Source organism: Stegodyphus dumicola, chromosome X1, assembly GCF_044657685.1.
Source record: "Stegodyphus dumicola isolate Sdum_Otavi_A_Nest chromosome X1, ASM4465768v1".
Lineage (NCBI taxonomy): Eukaryota > Metazoa > Arthropoda > Arachnida > Araneae > Eresidae > Stegodyphus > Stegodyphus dumicola.
Genome location: NC_140780.1, coordinates 195,160,011 through 195,182,531, shown reverse-complemented (window position 1 = coordinate 195,182,531; position 22,521 = coordinate 195,160,011). Strand labels below are relative to the sequence as shown.

Genomic DNA, 22,521 nt, shown 5'->3' with positions numbered 1-22,521 from the left:
ACAAAATCCGAAGGATGAAAAGGAGTAAACCACGCTAATTACCGTCTAAAAAACCTTCTTCATTTTTACAGTCCCCCCTTTTTTTTGATTGAAGAATTAAATTGGAGCAGGATATTACTCATGCGTCTACTCAAACTGAGTTAGAGGTTCATAGCTAAGAGAAAAGCAATTTAAACTCTTCTGTACGAAATCTAACTCACCAGAACAAGAATAAATTAGCTAATTTAGCACATGAATTATTCAGCGTCAGAATTCGAGCGAAAATTGCTGTTATATTTAATAACCTTTTCCCAAGCAATATTAATAAAAAACAATATTTTCATGAAGTTTTACGCTTTATATTCGAAACATTAAGCGTACAGTACTTGGTTTCATTATTTATCAGTTAAATCTCATTTAAATTGAACGTATATAGATAAACATCCTCTCTTTTCTTTTACTGCAAGCTTTAAAAAATCGAACTATCAGACTTAAAATATTCTCTGTATTTCAAAAATAAAAGGCGATATTATAACATAGGCGGTAATTATTTGCAAATGTTCTTTTCCTGTAAGAGAATGAAATGATTTTGTAAAGATCTTAGAGAGGGAAAAGAATTTATAGACTTTTGTCTTTTCTCAGTAATACCTTCTAAAGTTTTCAAGTTAGATAAAAAAAAAAATCTAGCTAGTATCTCCTGGGCGCTATTCAGCCAGTCTCAGGCTCAAGCACTGGGCAAAGAATACATTCAACGAGCAGCATGGAGCGAAGAAAACCAATTAAGACGATGATTTGGGACCCTTAAAAATCTGGAGCGCTAAGTCTTGGTCTTGTGGGCTTAGATGGCAATCAGGACTTGATTAGTGTAGCATAGTTAAGAAACACGAAGAATAAAAATCCGAATTAATTTAAAGCAAATATAAGTTTTCTACCAAGTTTCTCATTACCTTGCAAAGATCTAACTCTACGATCTCGTAATCTGGGCGAAATACTTGTCTTCATAAAACTCAAACTGCTAAAGTAGTTGATACTATGTAAGAAATACAACCATATTACTTTGGTTTTGGTCTATGTGATCATGGCAAAGCCTCGAAGCCTGTCTGCCTAAGTGTAGGAATACCTTCGGGAAGGACTTTCTAAGTAAAACTGGCTCGTATACATGTTACACATAGGGGAAGACCCCGAAACGCCCCTGCAGCCAGCCCGCTCGCGGGACTCGAACCTCGGACCGAACTACCAGTGTTCAACGACTTTTACCATTCGGCCGCTGGTGGGCGCTAGCATATTGTAAATTTATTTTGTTAGAAGATCATGTTTAGGAAAATTATAAAATGTTTTTATGTCATTCATTGTTTGCTCAATTTTCAGGTGAGTGAAATGTTTTGTCCACAACAAGAAGTCAGATATGTTAAATCTTTTTTTACATTTAATAAAGTTGATTTTAAAAATGCTGTGAGATTAGCATTTGACACTCGCGAAAAGAGTGCCTTAATATGGGCATACGTTAAACATGAGGAGTTGTTAAGTATTTGAGCCGTTTTCCCGAAGAATTAACTGTGCTGGAACCAGGAATCAAGTCCGAGACCTTTCAGTGCTAGCTGGATGTACTAACCGCTACATCGCAAGAACGTAAGGGATGAATGTTTTTAATTCCTTGGAAGCAAAAGATTCAGAAGTAACTTTATAATCAAGTACTTGCTATGGTAAAGGTAATTTTATTAGATGATTCCCACAAGCTGCATAGTCATAACGTGTAAATTTAGTAGGGAATTAAGTACAAGGAGAGAAGCCTATTTATGAATAGAACGTTATTTACTTGTTACGAATCATTTGTAAGTGTGAAGTAATTCGCAAAAGCGCAGTTAAATTTTATGCTATTACTTCATTTTGATGTTTGAGACGAAGAAATTTCTGCAGTTCTCTTTTACCGCACAAGATAAAATTCATTTTACATAAACTAGGATAGTTTACCCTTTGTCTCCGTCAGGAAATGGCTCTAGAAATACGCACTATGAAATAAGGAGGATGCATCTTCTCCGATAATTCATAGTTTGATCATTAATTAAAAAATGAAAAAAAAAGCAGCCAAAATATTAGTTTATTTTCTTTAAATAAATGGATTTTATGTATCGCACAAAAGGCTCCTTGATTTACACTTTTCTTGCTGCTGAATGATTTTAAATATCCTATTTACTGGCATATTTCCCCCCTAGCGTTTTGCTCCTGGTTTCGAGTGCTCTTGCTGTTTCTGAAGATCATTGCATGTAGGAAGATAAGCTCAATGATGAAGAAGATGATGACGATGGTGACGACATGGAAGCTCTAACAGACTATACAGACAGCAATTCCAGCAGCAATGAATAGTTGGAAGCTGTGGAGTAGCAATGGGCAATAGTATGATCGAACAAGATTCAAGAAACTAAAAAAGAGAAATTAAGATATCTTACTAATGTTAATATTACTAAATATTCTTGTAGAGACATTAGGTTATTTTGAAGCAGGAGACATGAAAAATGAACAATGCCGGGACTCGAACCTCAGACCTCTCAATACGCGCCGAGTGTGCTGGCCATAACACCACAAAGGCGTGCTAAAAAGGCGGGAGAGAAATCTTGAATCTTGAATCGTCAATTTCACTTATGGTCTCAACTACGAATTTTTACCAATAGATCAAGTAGCCATTTGGCTGTTCACGGGTTTTTAGTAGTTCAAAGGTGCATCTTAATGCACCGCGTCCGAAGACGAAGAGTGGTCAGGTAGCGAAAGCCTCGGTCAAGCTGTTTTCTCATCAGCAATTAGGCTCCTCCTCTCTAGAAGTCTTAACGTGGTTCGTCGAGGCCTGTCACATGGGGGGGTTACATTCCCAAGTACTGACCTCGAGAGCTGCTTGAAAAGAGAAAAAATTTGCCTTGTTAAGCAAAGTGAGATCAAGTCCATTTTTCTTTCTCTTTTGAATGTTTTTCGATTAATTCTCAACTAATTTTCATCCTCGGCAATCTTCAGAATATACATTTCAGCACGGAAACCGGCTGTGCAAGTTTTTCGCTTGTGTTTTTTGCTTTCCTTATATTTTCCATATGTTTTATGATGTTACTGATAAAGTCTTGGATATTTCCATCTTGTAACCATTGCATTGCTTCGTTTATTTCTTCCGGTATTTTATTAATTTTACCTTTAACGTTTTCGCTATAAAGCGGTGTTTTTATCCTTCTATTTTCTTTTTTACTGTCTGCCGTTAGCTTTGGAAAGTCATCAGCGCGTTCTTTATGATCTTTAGGTTTAGGGTGAATATTTTTTCTTTCTGTCTTCTCGAATTTCTTTTTATATTCTATACATCCACGGTAACTACTTACGTGTTTCTCTTTACAAAATAGACAGGTTGGATTTTCTTCCTCTTTTAATGTGCATAAATTGCTCCGGTGTTCTTCTCCACATTTGCAGCATCGTTCTTTATTAGTGCATAGATGTTGCGAGTGTCCCCACTCCTGGCATCTAAAGCACTGTGTGGGTCTCCTTTTCGGGTTATATTTTTCAAGTTTTATGTTGAAGCTGAACATGTTGTTCAGAGCATAAATTGCGTAGCCGCTTGCATTTTTCTTAAGTTCCAGAAGCCAAATGGGCAGTTTCTCAAAGTTGTTTTTTGAACTTCTACGGAATTGTTTCACTTTCAGAATCGGATATTTTCGTCTCTCTAGATCGTTAAGAATCGCTTCTTCTGTTATTTTACTTGGCAGATCTGTTAGTATTACTTTTAAAGGTTTTTCGTGTTGCATCAGATATGTGTGGAACGGGATTCCTCTTTTCTTCAATAATTCTGTTGCTTTTCTGAAATCATTAGTCGTCTTTACGTAAACGAAGATCGCTTTTGATTTCATCTGCGCATCGAATTCTTCCTCGCATATTTTTCTTAGATCTTCTTCGATACTCATCCATTCGACCTTTTCCTGTTGGAAAACTATTGGTGGTGGTGTTTCATCTGTGTTAGGTTCTGCATCATCCTTCGTCTGATCGACTTCTAATTTTTCATATCTGTTTGTCTGAGCAATTTTCATCGGTTCGTTGTTCTGAGGAATTTTTGCTACTTTTCGTGGTGAAATCCATTTTTCTTTTTCCAGCTCTTCATTCTGGGCTCTACTCCTTTCCTTTTCTTTTCTTTTTGCCTCTATTTCTTCTTCGGTAAATGTTGTCCTTTTCCCAATATCCATTACTCTTTTTGCTGCCTTGTCCGGTCCTCCCATGCTTTATATAAATTCGGTGATAGAGAACTCCTTACTGGAATAATTCGGGGTTGTTTCCTCTGTTTCAGATTCTGACATCTTTTTCTTTTTCCTACTTGTCTTCTTCGGCGATTTTACGAAGTCTTCTTTCGGAGTGGTATTGACTTTGAAGATCTGAAGGATTTATCCATATCCGTATCTGAGTCCGTCATGTCGGTGGGTGCTCTGAAAAAGGACATTTTTCGGTACCGAAGGTACCGGAAACTTTAGTTAAAATTTAAGACTTTACGCAGAAATCACAAACACTGAACTGTCCGCCTACATGACTGGGACAGGTACAGAACTAAGATCGGGAGAGCTCAGCAGTGCGTCCTACACGCTTGGCGACTACTGCTCGAATGAGGGAGAGAAATACCTTATACACCCCCTTTTAACGGGAGACTGGAGATTAGGGGACCCAATCGCCAAATCGTGGTGGAAGAGAATCATCATCCACTACCTTTTTTTAGTTCGCGTGCCACTGCAGAAACGTAAGTGTGAAGAAAGCGATACTTGATAATGTTCGAAAGAAAACACTTTTATCTCCACCGCGCCAGCCTGCTGCCATTCGGCATAACGTAAGGTAAATTTTAATAAATAAATAAACAATCTTCTAATTTTAATAAGCAAACTCAGCTACTTGAAAGCAAACTATTGTCACTGCCGGAAATAAAATACTTTTATTTTTCACTCTCCAGCGTGTTGCCATTCAGTAAAGACTAAGATAATTAATTTTCAGATTTAATCTGGAAAGTTACTGTGTAACAAACAAAGCGATTTAAAAGGAATAAATACAATTCTAAAGAATTAAAGAATTTTTTTCTACTTTTTACTACGATTTATTTAAATAAAAATATATTAAAATTATGAGGTAAGTAATCAGAAATATTACGTACTTCTAGGAAAGTGCAATAGTTGGGCTCCTTTGAAATAGCTTATATGCTTACATTTTTCCCTTTTATATGATAACCCTCTTAGGCGGCTGGCCGCGCGAGCTACTGGTTTTCAAAGAAATGATGTAGTAAGTAATTAAAAAAAGTGCATGGCAACACTTAATACTCTATCGGGAATTCTAAAGATATTCTGATTTTAAAAATTGTGCGGTTTTTCTGTTGAACTGTATGTGGCGTAAGTGCGAAGAAGCGATACTTGATAATGAAGCTAAAAAGGAAAAAAAAAAAAAAAATTGAGCTAGCAGGAGTGAATTTAAGAGCAGATACGTAATTTGCGATAATCAGCGATAGCATAAAAACACTTTAACAAACCCCCCGGTGCGACGTTAAAATCTGAGCATTTTCCAATTTTCTTTATTTCTTTCTTTTAAACGCAGGAGAATGTTAATGTATTCTGATGTATTTTCATGCATCATTGAGCTTAAAACGGAGGGAAATCAGAGCCATCTCTCCGGAAAGGATAAAGCTTAGCTTCTATTGGGATTTATTACTTAAAAAATAACAAAAAAAAAAAAAAAAAAAAAAAAAAAAAAGATAGTAGATAAAACAAAGCAAGTTATAAATGCAAGGCCGATTAAATTTTTTTTTAAATGTGTAGCTGTCATGATGCGTTACTTATATATAGGTTAGCGGTTATTTTAACTTAGCAGTCGCTGGGGGAATGTCAATTGCTTCTTTGATGGGAATTATTGTTTATTAATTTATTTTTTATTTCTATCGATTTTTGAATCTCTGCCGGAAGCAATGCTTGCTTTCCTTCTCTAAAATACACTAAAGTTTCATTACAACCTTTTTTTGCTCCACAATCTGAAACTTCCAGTCCGATTAGATATGCGAAAAATCTCTCATCACGATTCATAAATTACTTCAGGGCTAGAGGTTTAACACGTACACATTTTTCTCACCACGAAATGGTATTAAATGTCAGGAATAGCAGCCACCCGATAAAACTGCTAATTAAAATTTATCGATTTCTGGAACTCATTAATCTTTTTGCCGCCAAAAATTACATGCTGAAAAAAAAAATAATAAAAAAGCTGGAAAACACGGCAGACTAACTCAGAATCTCTTGGAAAACTGATTTTTCCGCTGGAACGGTCGAAATTTTTCGTCTCAAAATATACGATGAACTCGGAAATTAAAGACTTTGCTAAACTTGTCTGTGGGAATATCAGCATGTGCAGCTGCATCCAACCAAGTACTGTGAGGGCGGACGTTGGGCTCAGAAGTGTGCGTGATTTTCGGCGTCGTAGATTTAAGCTGCATAATAGTATAGCTATGCGTTTCGCGCGCTAGCTTTCCCTGAAATGCACTGTCGCCGCACGAATACTTGAAACCTGGCATATGATTACATGTTAGTCTGGACGTGTTATCTGAGAGTACTAGAATTTGGTACTTCCAGAATATGTTGACAATCCCGAATTACCTTTCCCTTCTTTAAGAGCTACTGTATCATTATCTAAAGATTATTTCTTGGATAATTTTCAAGTACGCAAGAATAGGAACGGTATTTTGTCCCCAATAAGAAAATGCCGTCTTCAAAATAATTTGATTTAACATGTGTTGGATGCAGACAGTAAGATTATATAGTTATAGCCCTGACATTGTTCAGGTCATCTTATTAATTTCAAATCCTACTCATCTCAAATATGAGAAAATAAACTGTTCAGAATTTATTTTCTTCAATAGATGTATTTATTTCAGTGGGTAATAAGGGCAAAGGCACATAGTATAGGGACATTTCCCAGCAAGAAATTTCTGTACAAATAGAAAAATCGAAATTAGAGACATTTCTGCAAACATACATACACACACACACACAAATAAATAAATAAATAAATAAATAAATAAAATTAAAAAAATACGAAAGCTTTCAGATTTTACATTACGCACAAAGGGAATTTTTTAACGTTTTCTGTGTTACCTTTATTTATTAAATATCATGTTCTTTCCACTTAAGCCATAAAATTCAATTCAACAGCAATATCACAAAATGAATTTAAAATGAGCATATATTTAGAGTTTCCGATACACAATCTCGCGCGCTGGAGATAATTTTTTTTTCCCTCCCGTAGAGTGGTGCCACTGCTCGCTTTAAAATCGTTGAGTTTGTTAATCAAAAATTCATTAAAGTGTTACAAAATATGAAATCGGTAATAGAACAAATTTCAAATAAAGGCTTCCAGATGCCCATATTTACTGGAGGATTACGTTTTTCAAAATTTGATGTCTCTAGGTACCGTTGTTTTATCACAGTGCGACAAACATCCATACATTTATTTAGATTCTTCATTATTTAATTTCTTTAAATATAATACAAGTCTGTAATAGTTGAAAGCCAAAACGAATTAATAGCCCTTCTGGGGTAACGCCGTTTGGGCTAACAAATTGGAAATTTTAAATTCGGGCTTCCAGGTGCACATATTCGAATGGAAAATTACATTATTTAAAATGTGATGTCTCTAGGTACTTTCGTTTTTGCCCAATGTGAGGAATATAGATACATAGATGAAGATTCTTCATTTTTGAATAATTTCTTTAAAAATTTTACAGGGTGATAATATTTGGTGGCAATAATTTGCAAACTTATACGTCGTTTACCGTGAACTAACGCAAAATACCCTTTAGAGAATAATAGCTACTTTTGGGCTTCATAAAAATAATTAATTAATGCAGGGTAATAATAGTTTGTATAATATAGTGGCCTCCCTCACGAATACCACCATCCTAGGTCTATCAATAAACTTGGAAGCCTGATGTTGAATATTTGCTTTAACAAAATTTTAGGCTACCTGGTATGCATAAATATAGAATTTAACAAGCTATATAATTTACATCTTGTTCACGTGTATTTATGGTTTGGTTTGGTTTATTTAAATATGGCAAAGCACACTAAGGCTATCTGCCCAAGGGAAGGGATAGCCTTCGTGGAGGACTTTCTAAGGGAAACTCTGTGTGTGTGATTATGGCAAAGCCTCGAGGGCTATCTGCCTAAGGGGAAGGATGCCTTTGTGGAGGACTTTCTAAGGGAGACTGGCTCGTGTACACGTTACACATGGGGAAAACCACGAAAACACCCATGCAGCCAGCCCGTTCGCGGGATTCGAACCTCGGACCGAACTACCAGGGTTCAGCGACTTTACCGCTCGACCGCTGGTGGGCCCACGTGCATTTATGTAAAGAATGATAAATGTCCTAGAGCAGTCTTGCCAAGGATTTGTAATTTTCTTACATCTCTTACCCGCACTTCGAACTGGCGGCAGAATACTGGCATGTTAAAAAAATATCAACAGACTTTCTTGTTCATCGATGAAAAAAGAATCTGAATTATTAAAAATTAAACTTTACTTTTTAAAATTTAAACTTTCTTTTTCAGAATCATGGGCTTAGTAATCCCTTGTGTACAAAGCATACAAAGCACAAACTATGGTTTATCAAATTCTGGTTTTGATGACATAGTACTTTTAGCTACATTCTAGCTTTTAGATGAATGCTAGAGCATTTAAACATTCTTTTTTATATCATTCGTTGCTTCTAAGTTAAAAATTAATATACTTAATGATCTTCTTATCAGCTTGAATATATTCTTTTCGCAGCTTCTTTCCTGAAAAATTTGAATCAGCACAATCAAATCCATTGTAATATAATATAATAATACATAATACCTAGATCTAGAGAACGTAATAAATATAATACAAATGATAATATGATAAGAATATTAAAAATACACTATAAGCAATAAAACTATAGTAATAATAGCACTATAAAAATATATAATAAAAATAATAATACAATAATAAAAACGTAATGTGTAAAAATAATAATAGTACAAAAGCCAATAAGCTACACTAATAATATGCTACATTAATAATACAATATATTAATACATAAAGTAATAATACATAGGTGAAGATGAATAATACTGCAATGATACATAAAAAGATAACAATACAGCAACAGATAAAAATAATAATAAAAAAAACTGCTCTGCAAAATGACTTTTGCAGGACAGCAAAAGTCTTACAACTTTTGACAAGGTCGAAGAAAATAGGAGGCGAGTAAATGCAGAGATGCCTTAACGCCTTAAATGTGGTTCTGGTATTCGCATATAACCTGAAGTGCAGTAAGGTAGCTCCACATCTTCTCCAGCATCGCCATAAGCATAAACGAAGTCCATAATTTCTATGATTCTCATGGCCAGTTAAAATCTGAATTAGTTTATAATCCGGTTGCATATGCTTACACTCAAAACGTTGACAAGACTTTGGGAAAATCCTCCTTGTCAACTTGCCCTTCGGTGAACAAGGTATTCAGCATTTCAACCAATCACAGTTTTGTTATATGCTTCCAATAAAATTTGGGAACAGATATCATTAAATCAATACAAGTCGCTTGCTTAGCCAACTAGTCAGCCTTTCATTACCAAGAATACCACAGTGGCCTCGAATGGGAGTAAAATGAATGTCTGCACTTTGCTCAGTGCCACATAAATTGGAGTGAATTTCCACCACCAGTTTTTCTGTTGATAGCATACTACGTAGAAGAAAGAGAGAATAAAATAAATTTATACAAATAAACGATATTTAAACGTTTCATGCTTATGGAAAGAGCTTTAACATCAAGATTTAAGCTTAAAAGTTCGGCTTGGAAAACAGAACATTCATCTGGTATTTTCTATGTTGATAGTAACATTCTCTTTACCATCTTCATAGATAACAAGGGCAAAGCTAACCCTTCTATTTAACTTGCTACCATCAGCGAAACAAATAGTTCTATATTCTTGAAAAAATTAATTATCATATGTAACAACTGATACAGGCTTTCTACCTGAAGTGCGAGACTAACTTGTAATAGGAAACATCTCATTCAAGGCATTACAAGAGTTGTCACTTGAAATTTCACGTCTACATGAGTATCATTTAAGATTATTAAGCCGATAGGTGAGAGAGTAAAAATGGCGAATACTGCGTCATAACTAACAGTGCTGTAACACGGAATAATGAAAATGAGAAATTTCCTTTGAACTCTCTTAAGATGTTTACAATTTATTTTCTCCTTTAAAGAATTCCCCAAGTTCTTGAGGCATAGAAAATGTGTGGTACAATGCCTTGGTTATAAATCAGTTTTGAAAACATCCGTTTTAAATCAACAAATATTCATTGAAATTCCAAGTAAACCAAGCAAACCTTTTTTCACTTTTACTGGATAGTTCTTTTGTAGTTTATTATCAACAATAAAATCTAATTATTTGATCCAATGCATTTCTTCCGTATACGCTCTCTCAATACAAGTAAATCAATATTATGAGATGATACTGATTTTTTTTTTTTTTTTTTTTTTTTTTTTTTCATTATCATCATTTTCGATTTTGAAGAATTAAACTCAAACTTGTAGAGCGTTGATCGTTCATAATACAGCTTAATATATTCTGGGAATGAACACTGACGTCATTAAAGTTCTTACACTGTGCAATAAAAAGTAAATCATCTGCAAAACCGAATCTGGTAGTGTTTTGAAATTTTTCTCAAATTACAATGCAAATAATTTATTAAGGCTGGGTACTACACTGCTCTGTAAAGCCTCACATACCAAATTCCTTGCAATGTTTTCAGTGCCTGTGCTTCAGTCACTCTAAAATGTCCTGCCGTGGCAAAGTCACACGTGCATGTTGCTCTAAAAGCTACGACAGCGATAATTGCAATGCCAACCAACTATAAAAGGGGCCTACTGCATTCTCTCGACTATGTCCAAAAAGGAAATCAGAAAAAGAAGTAAAGAAATTAATAGTTACAAAGGAAATTTCGCATGCTGAAGCGAGATCGTTATTAGCAGAGACGCATGCCAATCTAAAGTTTATAGCAAAGCATAGCAGTTCAGTTTATTTTCCCCGGAATCATAACTTCGGTCAAAGAGATTTAGATGACTTAATAGAGCAGCTTCTATCATAATAGTGAACTTTTACAGCCAAAGTCAACTTTGAGGAAGTAAGGGCACAAATCCTCGAAACAGACAGATACAGAAAAGGATTGCTGCCCCTCTCCTCAATAAAGGAAAGATAACCAACTTACCTATTTCCAAGAGTATACAAGGACCTTTTATGCTCTATATATTGCCATCTGTTCAAGATCTCTTTTGCCATATTGTAGGTTTAGTGTTGGGAATGGTCTTTACAATAGTCATCATTTTCCCCCATTTTTGTACCTCTCGTGTAAATCCCATGACAAGAACCCTCGTTTATACTTAATAGGGTAGCTTAAATGGGAAATCTTCTCATCTCCTGTTAGGCTCAGTGAAAACTAGCTTAAATTCCTCACTCCAAAATTATTTAACGTTTTCGACTGTGAAAACGAAACGATAATACCAAAATATCTGTGCGATGTGTCATTAATGTCCATTGTAAAATTTTATGACTAATGCCAAGATACGGAACCAACTGAGAAAGAAAATGAGGTGATATTCTGCTCTTCTTGCAATTTCTTCGTAAGTTTGGGAGAAACAAGAGTCCAACGAAATTCAAAGACCTTTTGTATTTTTATGTTTATAAACATATCCTTAAGACAGAATCTCTAGATTGTGCTGTCTTTATTTTCTGTGAACCTTAATTTTTGTATCTCCATCAAACAGTATATTGTTCCTTCTATTCTATGGAATATGCTGCTATTGTTGGTTTCGTGTTCACTAGATTGAATAGAGTTATTTTTGGCGATCATAACATAACTGAAAAGATATTACCCTTAATTAAACATAGTTTCTATTTCAAAAGAGCAGGTTTAGCTCTAATTTTGTGTAAGGTAGCTGATAGTAGATAGCTGTTGAAGACACCAGTGTTTTACTGTGTGTCAACAGGTGCTGACATTCAACTGCAACTTTTTGTAGAAATTAAGCTTAGATGGTTTTTCAAGGTACTATACTTCTCCAGCATTAATGTTTGAACAGAGTAGAGAGAACGAATTCATAGTATATGTGAGGCTCTTGTATTTATGACGATGCAATGTTTGCTACGTTGAACGCTTGCTTGCAGTGTAGCTGATAAGAGATCTTGTAATTGGAAGCTAATGACTTAATGAGATTTTTCATGAGTGCAATGGAATATGACGAATATGCCTTGGGAATATGATGATTTTCTAGTAATTTGCTTACTGAGGTTAGAAGGATAATTTTGGGATGGAAGGCTCTTTTTTTTTTTTTTTTTTTTTTTTTTTTTTTTTTTTTTTTAACATTACTTGGCAGACAGGTTTTGTGCATCAGTTTGACTTTTCCATTATCGTTTGCTTCGGGTTCTGGCGCTTTTTCTTGTTTAAGTTACGTATTAGTAAATTTTCTTTGGGAAATTTTTGTATCTTCATGAGCATCTGAGGAGTAGTTACGTATATTTTGATGATGATCTGTATCAACTTCTTCAGAGACTTTAACGAAAGTAGAATTTAGAATTTCCTCTGCTGAAAACTCTGCTGCATCTATGTTTTGATAGAGGGTGTCCCACCTGAAACATGACATACCTTTATGTTTGAGAAATGAAAATGCATTGCATTTCTCCCCACCTGTCCACACAGTTCAGCACGGCACTGCATGACTGCGCATGTCGCTTTCAGAGTATTGGGCTTCACTGCTTGGATTTTACATTGGATGTTCTGATGTAATTCTTCAACAGAGCGTGGTTTTTACTTGTACGTACTGCCTTTAATTCAACTCCATAGAAAAAGTAAAGGGGAGCAAAATTTGGAAAAATGATTCCACCTCAGTAATACTAGCTATAGACGTGCGGCATGTTGTGCCAACTTGCTGGTGCCAGCGAAGTGTTAGATCTTTCTCATACAACTGGTTCACAAATTCATGATACAGTGCCTGGTACACTTCACTGGTGACAGTAGTGTAAAAAAAAATGGCCCGATGATGCGCCACTGTGGGATAATGTACAGAACACGCCCATCATCTGTGAATGAAGGGGTTCCTAGACGACTGCATGCTGATTGTCACTAGTCCATAAATGTGTGTTTTGTTAATTTACGTATCCTGGCAATTGGAACCACGCTTCATCACTATATCACGTGTACTGAAGTATGCACGGCCTTTCAGCAATAAATCGCTAAAACCAATGGCAGTATGTAGATATTTATCATGGTCAGTCTGTAACAGTTGATGAACAACTGCAAACTTTTCAGGATACAGGCGTGCTTTCTTAGCAACTGTTTGACACGTGTTACGCTGAACTACCCTGAGATAAACGGAGCAGAAACTTTGTGGACGAGGCCAACAGTCGTATCTTGACATCTATTACACTTTCTTCAGATAACTTCGGGTACCCTCTCTGCCCAGCCGTAGGAATATCTAACAATATTCACTTTGTCTCCAGCTTCTTCCCGAAACCTTGAATTCAATATATAAATGGTTTACGTCGACTACCAAAACGATCCAAAAACAGTCTCTGACATGTCTTAAAGGAACTTCACAAGACTGTTCACTCTTCACTTCATCCAATACTGTTGTTCACTGTTCCACAGAATATGGATACATCGTCAGAACCAAGCAGCACCGGAAGAAAGAAGTCGCACTTAACACTACGAACAGTAAGCTACGCTGCACTAAAACATGAGACCCCTAAACAGCTTGCGGAATCTCATTGTGGCCATCTTTCACAGACTTGCATTGTTGCCACGTTGGCGAGTTACCTCAGAACATCTGCCGTGGAATCCAGGCAGTGACAACAACATTCTGGCAGTTACAACACGAAAATAGAGCGGTGTTGAACTGTATATACAGCTGGAAAGAAATCGTTACCAGCACATCTCGTAATGCGCTTTCATTTCTCAAATGTAAACGTATGTCATGTAAAAATTTGGTTTCATTTTCCCTTGTTATAAGATTTTTACCACACTTTTCCCAGGGCTTCTTTCGAGTGGATACCTTGAGTCTCCAGTACGGAATTTAATCTGAGTGGAACAGAAGATCTTATTTGTACCAATGTTTTATACCATACCATATTTTTCTGAATTATTATTGTAATATTCTTGCCAGTTTCAAGTTTTTCTACTCTTATTTCTATTTTATGGAATGCACGCTATTTTCAGATTTGACAAACTATTTGCTTGCGATTTTCACCGTTCGTTGGTAATTTTAATTTATATCTTATTGCGCGGGTATTATTTCTGTCTTTTTTGGATTCATAATTCTTTTGTCCAAAAATTGCATTTAGAAACCCGGGTGTTGATTTTTTTATAGTGCTCCTCGTAATTTCATTCAGACGATTATAGTTGTTGCACATGCTGATTTTATTTTCTATTGCCAGCAGTATAATGCTGTAATTTGTTATGATTTTTTTACCAGTGTTTTGGGATTATTTGTAGCATTTAATGATTTCATGATTCTAGGACACTTTTAGCGTAAAAGTGATATATTTTAAATGGTGAGCTAAGGACTGTTTATCTAGTACTCACTATTTTTGGATTTTATTAGTTAAGTTAGCTGATGATAACATTAAGTCTGGCCCTCCTTTAAAGTTAGCATTTTCGAACGTTGGAATGGAATTAAATGTTGTAAATGGTTAGATTGTTATTTGCAATAAAGTCTTCCAACCTGTCTCCTCGTTCATTAGCGTCGGAACAGCCCCAGATAGCGCTGTGAGAATTAAATTCCCCATCAATAATAAAGTAGCGTCTTTGAATTGTTTCTTCTAGTTCTTCATTTGGGGGATGCATAAGCTGAAGATATGACAACTAGCGTATCCTTAAGTATATCAATAAAGATTTAACGATTGATTAAACAGTAAATTGGGAAGCTCTAAAACTGTTTTTCTTAACTTCCTATCCGAAGCCAGTATTGCTTACGGGGCGTAAATACATGCATTGCCTCAAATATTTCAATTAATTAAATGTTAAGATGGCAAGAAAGCTGCTGATAACTTTCTAGTTCTATCCTGTAAGATTTAGTATCCATTTATTATACCTCTAAGGAGTAACTTTCTTTTATATTAAATGAAATCTTTAAAGGTTCTAATGAAGAAACTTAAATAAATATCAGATTGCACAGGTGGAAAATTTAATTAGCATTAAAAAAAAGCAGTAATTATAGTTCCGATTTTTTTCTTGTCCTGAAAATAAATTTCTTTTCGCAATATTTTAGTGAACTAATTAAGAGAGATTGAGTTTTAATTTTTATACAGTAGAACTCCCTGCAAAAATAGTTACTTCGAAAAACTTTTTTAAGCCTAAATGTAGCTTAAAAATAACCAGTTTTAAACTCTGCATTTGTAGTGAAGACAAATTATCCATAAACTGAGTTTATCCCTCCTAGTGTGGGAAAAATTTAATACCAAGATGCAATTATCCTGAATCAGATTTTCTGATATACCAATTTCAGAGGCAGTCAAAATATTAGACAAGCTTTCATACGTAGAAAATTTTTTCGAAGAAATATATTCTTGTGCAAACTAAAGGATATGCAAATGCTCATCGCGTAAAGCAGCGATTTATATACCAGCAGATCATTTAAACATACTGATGAGCTTTTAATTATGATCCCTAGAGCAGCTGATTCAAAAGCCGTCAAGAGTTAGGATTCACGTTGGCATATTTCTGATGGTCTAGAATCTTGGTTAATCAATAAGCTGAGTGAAGTTCCTTGCCAAATAACTCAGTTTTAACCAGATTTTTCTGGCCTTTCCCTTTCAAATTTTGACTAGCTTCCTTATTTAATGTACATTGTTTCTAACCTCTTTTTGATCGTAATATTATTTGAACTCAATCCTATAACTGATTTTTTAATAGCCGGAAAGAAGATAATAAGGAATAAACTTTTCTTGACATTAGAAAAACAAAAACCATTTTAAAAGCCTGTGAATTGTACCTTATGCTGAACATTCTTTAAAAAAGCATAAAATGAAAAAATAGAATTTCCATAATGTACACATACTCCGCTTTAACTTCAGTGTTCTGTTATTCAAAGCGTTCAAAAAACATTTTTAAGCTTAATTTTTTAAACAAACCTCAGAAACACTTTTATATGAGAACTAAATGGCTTGTAATCTCATACGTAAATTAACCGCATTGTTCTTATTTTTTCAGACAGTTAAACGCATGTTTAGGCTGATAGATTACTTTCACTAGTCAAAGAACGTGAAAATTAACTTAGATGTTTTCATTATTAGTTTGTGTTATTAACTTCGTGGCAAAAAGCTAAGCTTCAGCATAAATCTTTAAACATTCTGCAACAAATAACTTAGTGAATATTTAATATGCTAAGTTCTTGTATAATTTAGAAATTATAATAGAAAATCTAACTGTTCAGACAATTGAATAGCTTTTATTTTGCAATACTTGCACAATTTATAGCCTGATTAGTGTGTAAGGTTTTATTTACAACAACTGGTTATATTTATGTTAATGATTTTCTATCCTTAAGTTTTCTTCCATCAGCATTTATAGAGCGTAAATTATCGTTAAATATAAAAGTAAAAGTAAAGAGTATCATTTACCTTGCACCCGTGACATTGCTGTCTGCTTGCTATAATCAACTCTGCTCTATGACTAAATGGTGAATGTATCTTGACTGTAACTTAGTACTGATATTTAAAATGTATTTTGATGAGAGTATAGAATTGTCAAAATGTAGCTATTTAATTTCTGTTACCTTTCGCTCCGTTACTTTTCAAACATGATTTGATTTTCTCTCGTAATTAGCTTTTCAGTTTCCGCTTATAATTTTTTACACGTTGTGAAGTAAGCTTTCAATTTATCCTTTGAGTTATTACTGGTTAGTAATCAGACAAATAGCAATGACAGATTTGTAAGAATATCATACCCAAAAATTAGCATTAATGATGCACGATTTTGGATTTTCAATAGCTTTGTAAATATTCTATAAATTTTCCACGTTTAATACGGATACTTTTAAATAAAGTTTATCCAGAGGTTATGTTCTTTTGATAACTTAAATACACATACTATTTGTAAGTGGAAATCTTCCACAACAATTCATGCTTATAAAGGTTTGAAATAATTAGTTAATCATTTATCGTCCTTGTTCAAAAATTAATCTAAACTTTCTTTCTCAAATATTTTGAATCTAAATTATGGCTAAAACATCTGAGAAAAAAAAATAATTTCAGAATTTATAAAAGTATTAGTGGGTGCAATTTCATTGTAAATACAACAACAGTTCGTTAGAGGATTACATAAGAATTACTGTTAAAAGAATAATTTTTGTCAACCTGTGCTTTTTCTAACTTTCTCTGCAGCTATATATATATATATATATATATAATTTTTGTACTTTTTTCAGAATATGTCATTTATTTTTAAAATTTCGTAATGACACAGTAACTAACCGCATGGCGATAAACTTCTCAAATGAAAAAAACAGTTGCATGCAAACATTTTTTGACATACTCTCTTGACAAGAATTATTAAAGCATGACCTCCTTTCAATATAATTTTTTAAGATCTGACAGCAAAAACCTTTATTTTCCACAGTGCTTAATTTAAGTCTTTCTCCTGAAATAAATCACTTCGTAGAGATCTTGAGCTCTTAAATAAAAATATATATCCGTCGATCAAAGCAATCATGACCGTTAAATGAGCTAAGCAGAACTAGCAATATCTGAAAGCATCTGTAGACGCCATTCACAAGAGGCCAACATCCATTACTCTCATAATCGATAGCGATCATTCTTGCGGTCCGGCTGGACACGGAAAATTGTTCTGCTGGGCGATTCACGTAAAAAGGAAAGAGGTAGACAAACAATTTAATCCTTGTCTAACTTGATCTGTTCAAAAGACCATTATCGGATCTGATAATCTCTAGAAAACTCATGTAGTCGTGATTAATGCCGGCAGGGTAATTTTTAGCCGCATTTATTGATTCTGAGGATTCTTGCTGATGGGACATCATCTTTCTTCAGGTCTGAACTCATAGACTTAACAATTCATAGTCTCGTGTTTATATCATAGCATGTGTTCATAAATTATTTAATTTACAGATGGCTACGTTTAGAGAGTTTATGGAGGTTGCATGACTATTTTAGTCCTCTAATATAATTTTACATAATAGGAAAGTTACGGTCGGCGCAAAAATAATAAATAAACTTTCGATACAAATACTGTAGAGACATTAGGATTTTTTTTAAAAGCAAGAGAGATGAAAAATAGCAACCGCCTTTGCCGGGAATCGAACCACGGATCTCGGGATTACCGGCCCAGCGTGCTACCGTTACACCACGAAGGCACGCTAGGGAAGTGGGAGAAATACCTTATAATACGACTTTGAGATACTGAGTCTAGATTCATTATTCATGCATACATGCATGAACGTGCGTTTATGTATCCATGTATTCGTTCACTAGTTGGAAAAGCTGGAGATTTAAATAAGCTTGGAGCATAAAATGAGCTTGGGTCATTACTAAATTTTACAAATAGCTTATTTCAAAAATTTAATTGTGATCGAAGTTTTAACTAACTAGCAGTAAAAAGAGGTAATACAGTATACATAGAATTGTTCAGTAATTTGCTAAAATTGAATGCTTCCATAAAATTTAATGAAACTTGGTTCCATCAAAGTGAATGAAATAAATATTTGTAGCTTTACGATGAAACTTTTGCTATCACTTCACAATTCATGTATGGGTGAATAAGCATTACATTTGCCACCTTAAATTAAATGTCAAGAGTTTTAGTCAAAATGTGAAAGTTAACCTGTATTGAAATATCATCTCGAAAAGGATTCCAGAATGCAACTGGGATATTAAAAATAAGGGAGTAAGAACATCCTCGGAAGTAGCTAGGCATCAAATTTTTAAATAGAATGCTATAAGTTTGTCTGTATAATCTCCAGAGCACACTGTGAGTTTTATATACAACTTTATTGTAAAACAGCAATGCCTCGCAGTTTTTCTAATAACAATTTTGAAAGATTTACTTCAAATAGAAAGTTCTTGTCTAAGTGAAAATGCGCGAAAGATTGAAACTAATCAATCTTTTATAATAAAATAAGATTTTTTCCCTTTTAAATTAATCATCATGTAACTCTTTATTCTAAAATTTCCAGATTAATGTTAGATCTTACATGGGAAAAAAGAAAATATAAATGACAGTGGAATATGGTAACACTAAAAGTCCGGGCTGAAGCTCTTTTTGAAGTGGCCGAATCATGAAAATTGAATTTGATTTCAATAATATTTTTAATTAATTTTCCTTAACATCATAAAACTAGTTTTTATATCTTAAACACTTTATATGATACGGAAAGTATCAACAGCATAATTAGTACTGGAGAACAATAAAGACGAATAAAAAAAGGAAGCAATGGTAAAGATCTCCAAATGCGCATGACAGTCGTGTATAGTAAGACTGCTTATCCGAAATCCAATTTCTGCGAGAAGGCGGACTCTAAATGAAGGAAAAACTCAAGAATCGCTTGAGTATTTAGCAAAGCATTTCTTATATTTAGCAAGACAGATACCAGTCTAGCTTATTCTGGGATTAGCTGGCCATGGATTTCTCAATGTAACGCATAGTGCACAGTCGGAGACTCGCGTGAAAAGAACTAAGAATTTGCTCATCAGGTTATTGGGTTAAATTATTTGCACAAGCACATCAAAACGGCTATACTATGTAAAGGAGGGTGTATGTTCACCGTTCTGAACTGTACCACGTAGTCCTTGTTTGTATCCAAAGAGAAAAATTTCTCTTTTATCTTACTTCATTTAAATAGGGATAATTTTCAAATAAACGACATTATTTAGAAATGGAGCTAAGTGTGTTGTTTCTTCCTTCATTCAAAGTTGTTCTGTCACTTGAATAGGTAATTTAAATGAAATAGCTTATTCTCTCAAAGTTTGGCTGCTGCAGTAAATCGTTTACTTATAACTTGGCTAATGAATGATATGTAATAATAAAATACTACTCATCTTGACTTTTAAAAAAAAATTTAGCTAAGTACGCAGAATAAATTTATTGCTTGTAGAATGGTAGATACAACAAAACAAAAAAAATTATTTGCAATCGTCATAACTACGTCAGCTTAAATTTAAATCATACTTTTTATATTTTTAAACTGATAGCTTGAGTAATCTTTTGTTAAAAGTAGTTTCAGCTGCTGTTAAAAATGCATCCGATGGTTTAAATGCTATGGGATCTCAGTTATCATAAAAATGGAAATGATGCATGGAAATGATGCATATTTTCACATAAAAATAACTATTCGCAAATTTGAAAGTTTCTTGTATGCAGATAGGAACAGTTTTGCATCTATCCATTTAAACTTGTATTTCTGCCTTTCGTCTAGTTAGTGGCAGAATGACTCGAGCATCGATGTCCTGGTAATCCTACACTGGCTTTGACCTTTTGTTGAACAGCTTGATAGCTCTGTGGCTCTGCCTTTTGCCACTTGCATACGAGTGATATTAATTAAATAAACACGTAATTTCATTAGAAAACCTCCAGGAAGGAATCGCTTTTTAAGGATTCACTCTGGGAGGTACAACACCCTAGGTTATAAATTTCCAATGAATTGGACGATGTGCTAATATAATTGGTAAATTAAAATTGGTAAATTGTAACAGAATAACCGATGTACATTTTAGTTAGAGGTTAGATTTCCTCTTTAACACATGCTTGCGTGAGATTTATCATGATTTGCCTCTGGTGTAATGAAAATATACCCATTTATCTCACTTATGCTTTTGCTTGACACCTTTTCAACAGTATATTAATATTTTATGGATTTGCCATAATCAACTATTTACATATAACGTAATGTAAATCTCATTCTGTTTAAGATAATTTAGTTTTAAGTCAGTTTACGGGCACTTTGTATATAAGTATATAATAAAGTTGCCCGGATAATATACATACTTTAATTTCGGAATACAATTATTTCAAAGTCGAAAAATAATTTTTAAATTTCCATTTAATTTATCCACCCATCTTTCTAACATTAACTGAAATAAATTACCATCAGCATGGAGGATATATATACATAAATATATAATTAAAGAAAGGAGAACAAACTAAAAAAGACCTTTGTGGTCAAGAACTTTTGTGCATTGAGCTGCAAAAATTAGAAAACAAGGTAAAAAGAATATTCTTAGTGCTTCCGCTAAAAAGTAGCTTTGATACTGTGGTTCCAGTGAAAAAAAAAATTAACATAAGTAAAATAAAGTGCAGTGAAAAGTGTAAACATTAAATAAACAATATTATCACTAGAATATTTAAAAGTAAAATTTAGATCTAATTGTAAGTAATATGTTGATCAAGGTAAGGCAAACTTTTAACGATAGAATAAAAGTGTGACATAAGCAAAAATACAAAAACAAAAAAGCGGTAAATGGTAAATTAGCCCAATTCGAATCTCATTACCTACTCTTCAGAGGAAATTTATAATGATTTTCGAATCCAGCTAATTCCATATCGCGTTTCGTCCAAAGAGAGACAACTGAAACTGTACACGAAACTCTTTTTGAATATTAACCGAAAAAACTTAGAAACTTTAGTTTCAATTCACTGTTCCATTTCCCGACGCGTCCGCTTGGAAAAACACATTAAGGTGTAAGAATAAACTTATACATAATGGCCTGGTTAGGGAAATGTACAAAATAAAATAAATAGCAATTTGCTATTAGTCAAAAATACAAGATTTTTAGGGAGGACCTACTGGCTTATAGAGTTTAAACTTTGTGAACGAAGTTAAAAAACAAAAAAAAAATTAAATTAAATTAAAAAGCGAAGAAGATAATTAAAATAATTTAATGGGTCTTGCTATGACCAAAAATTAATACAAGGGAAGAGAAAATTTTTTTAAAAAACAGACTGGAACGGCGACATCTTCTTGCACGACCCATGTTTACTCAAATGGACGAATGCCTTCAGAAAAGATAAGAAAGTAGCCAACCAACTAGGCAGGATGACGTAAAAGGGAAAGAAATGTCCTGATGAAAGACCAATGAAAAGGTTAGGTTAGGTTATTTAATTACGGCAAAGCCTCGAGGACTATCTGCCTAAGGGGGGTGCCTTCGTGGAGGTACCATGAAACCATCCATGCAGACAGCCCGTTCGAGGGATTCGAACCTCGGACCGAACTACTTCAGCGACTTTAGCGCTCGGCCGCTGGTGAGCCAATGAAAAGTGACTGGCCGTTGAAGAATGTTCAAGATGGCGTCTTGCTCGACGAGTTTTAAGGAATTTGGGTGCAGGTGAAAGAAAAATGACTAATTCTACAAAATGTTAAAAACTGGCCATAGAAAGCAATAATAAATTAGAAAAAAAATTACAAATTGTTAATTAAAGTCGGAATTCTTCAAGCTAGAGGGCTATCAAGCTACTTGAAACGAAATGAGGCCCATA

The 22,521-nt window shown here is 34.2% G+C and overlaps 1 long non-coding RNA gene across 1 annotated transcript in view; it reads right to left on the bottom strand.

Annotated features, from left to right (window-relative positions):
• Positions 1-7,185: 7,185 nt before the first annotated feature.
• The window catches only part of LOC118191271 (uncharacterized), a 56,242-nt gene continuing 40,906 nt past the window's right edge, over positions 7,186-22,521 (bottom strand). Inside the window, exon 5 of the long non-coding RNA XR_004758558.2 lies at positions 7,186-8,792. This is a non-coding gene — a long non-coding RNA (uncharacterized LOC118191271). The remainder of the gene's footprint in view (positions 8,793-22,521) is intronic.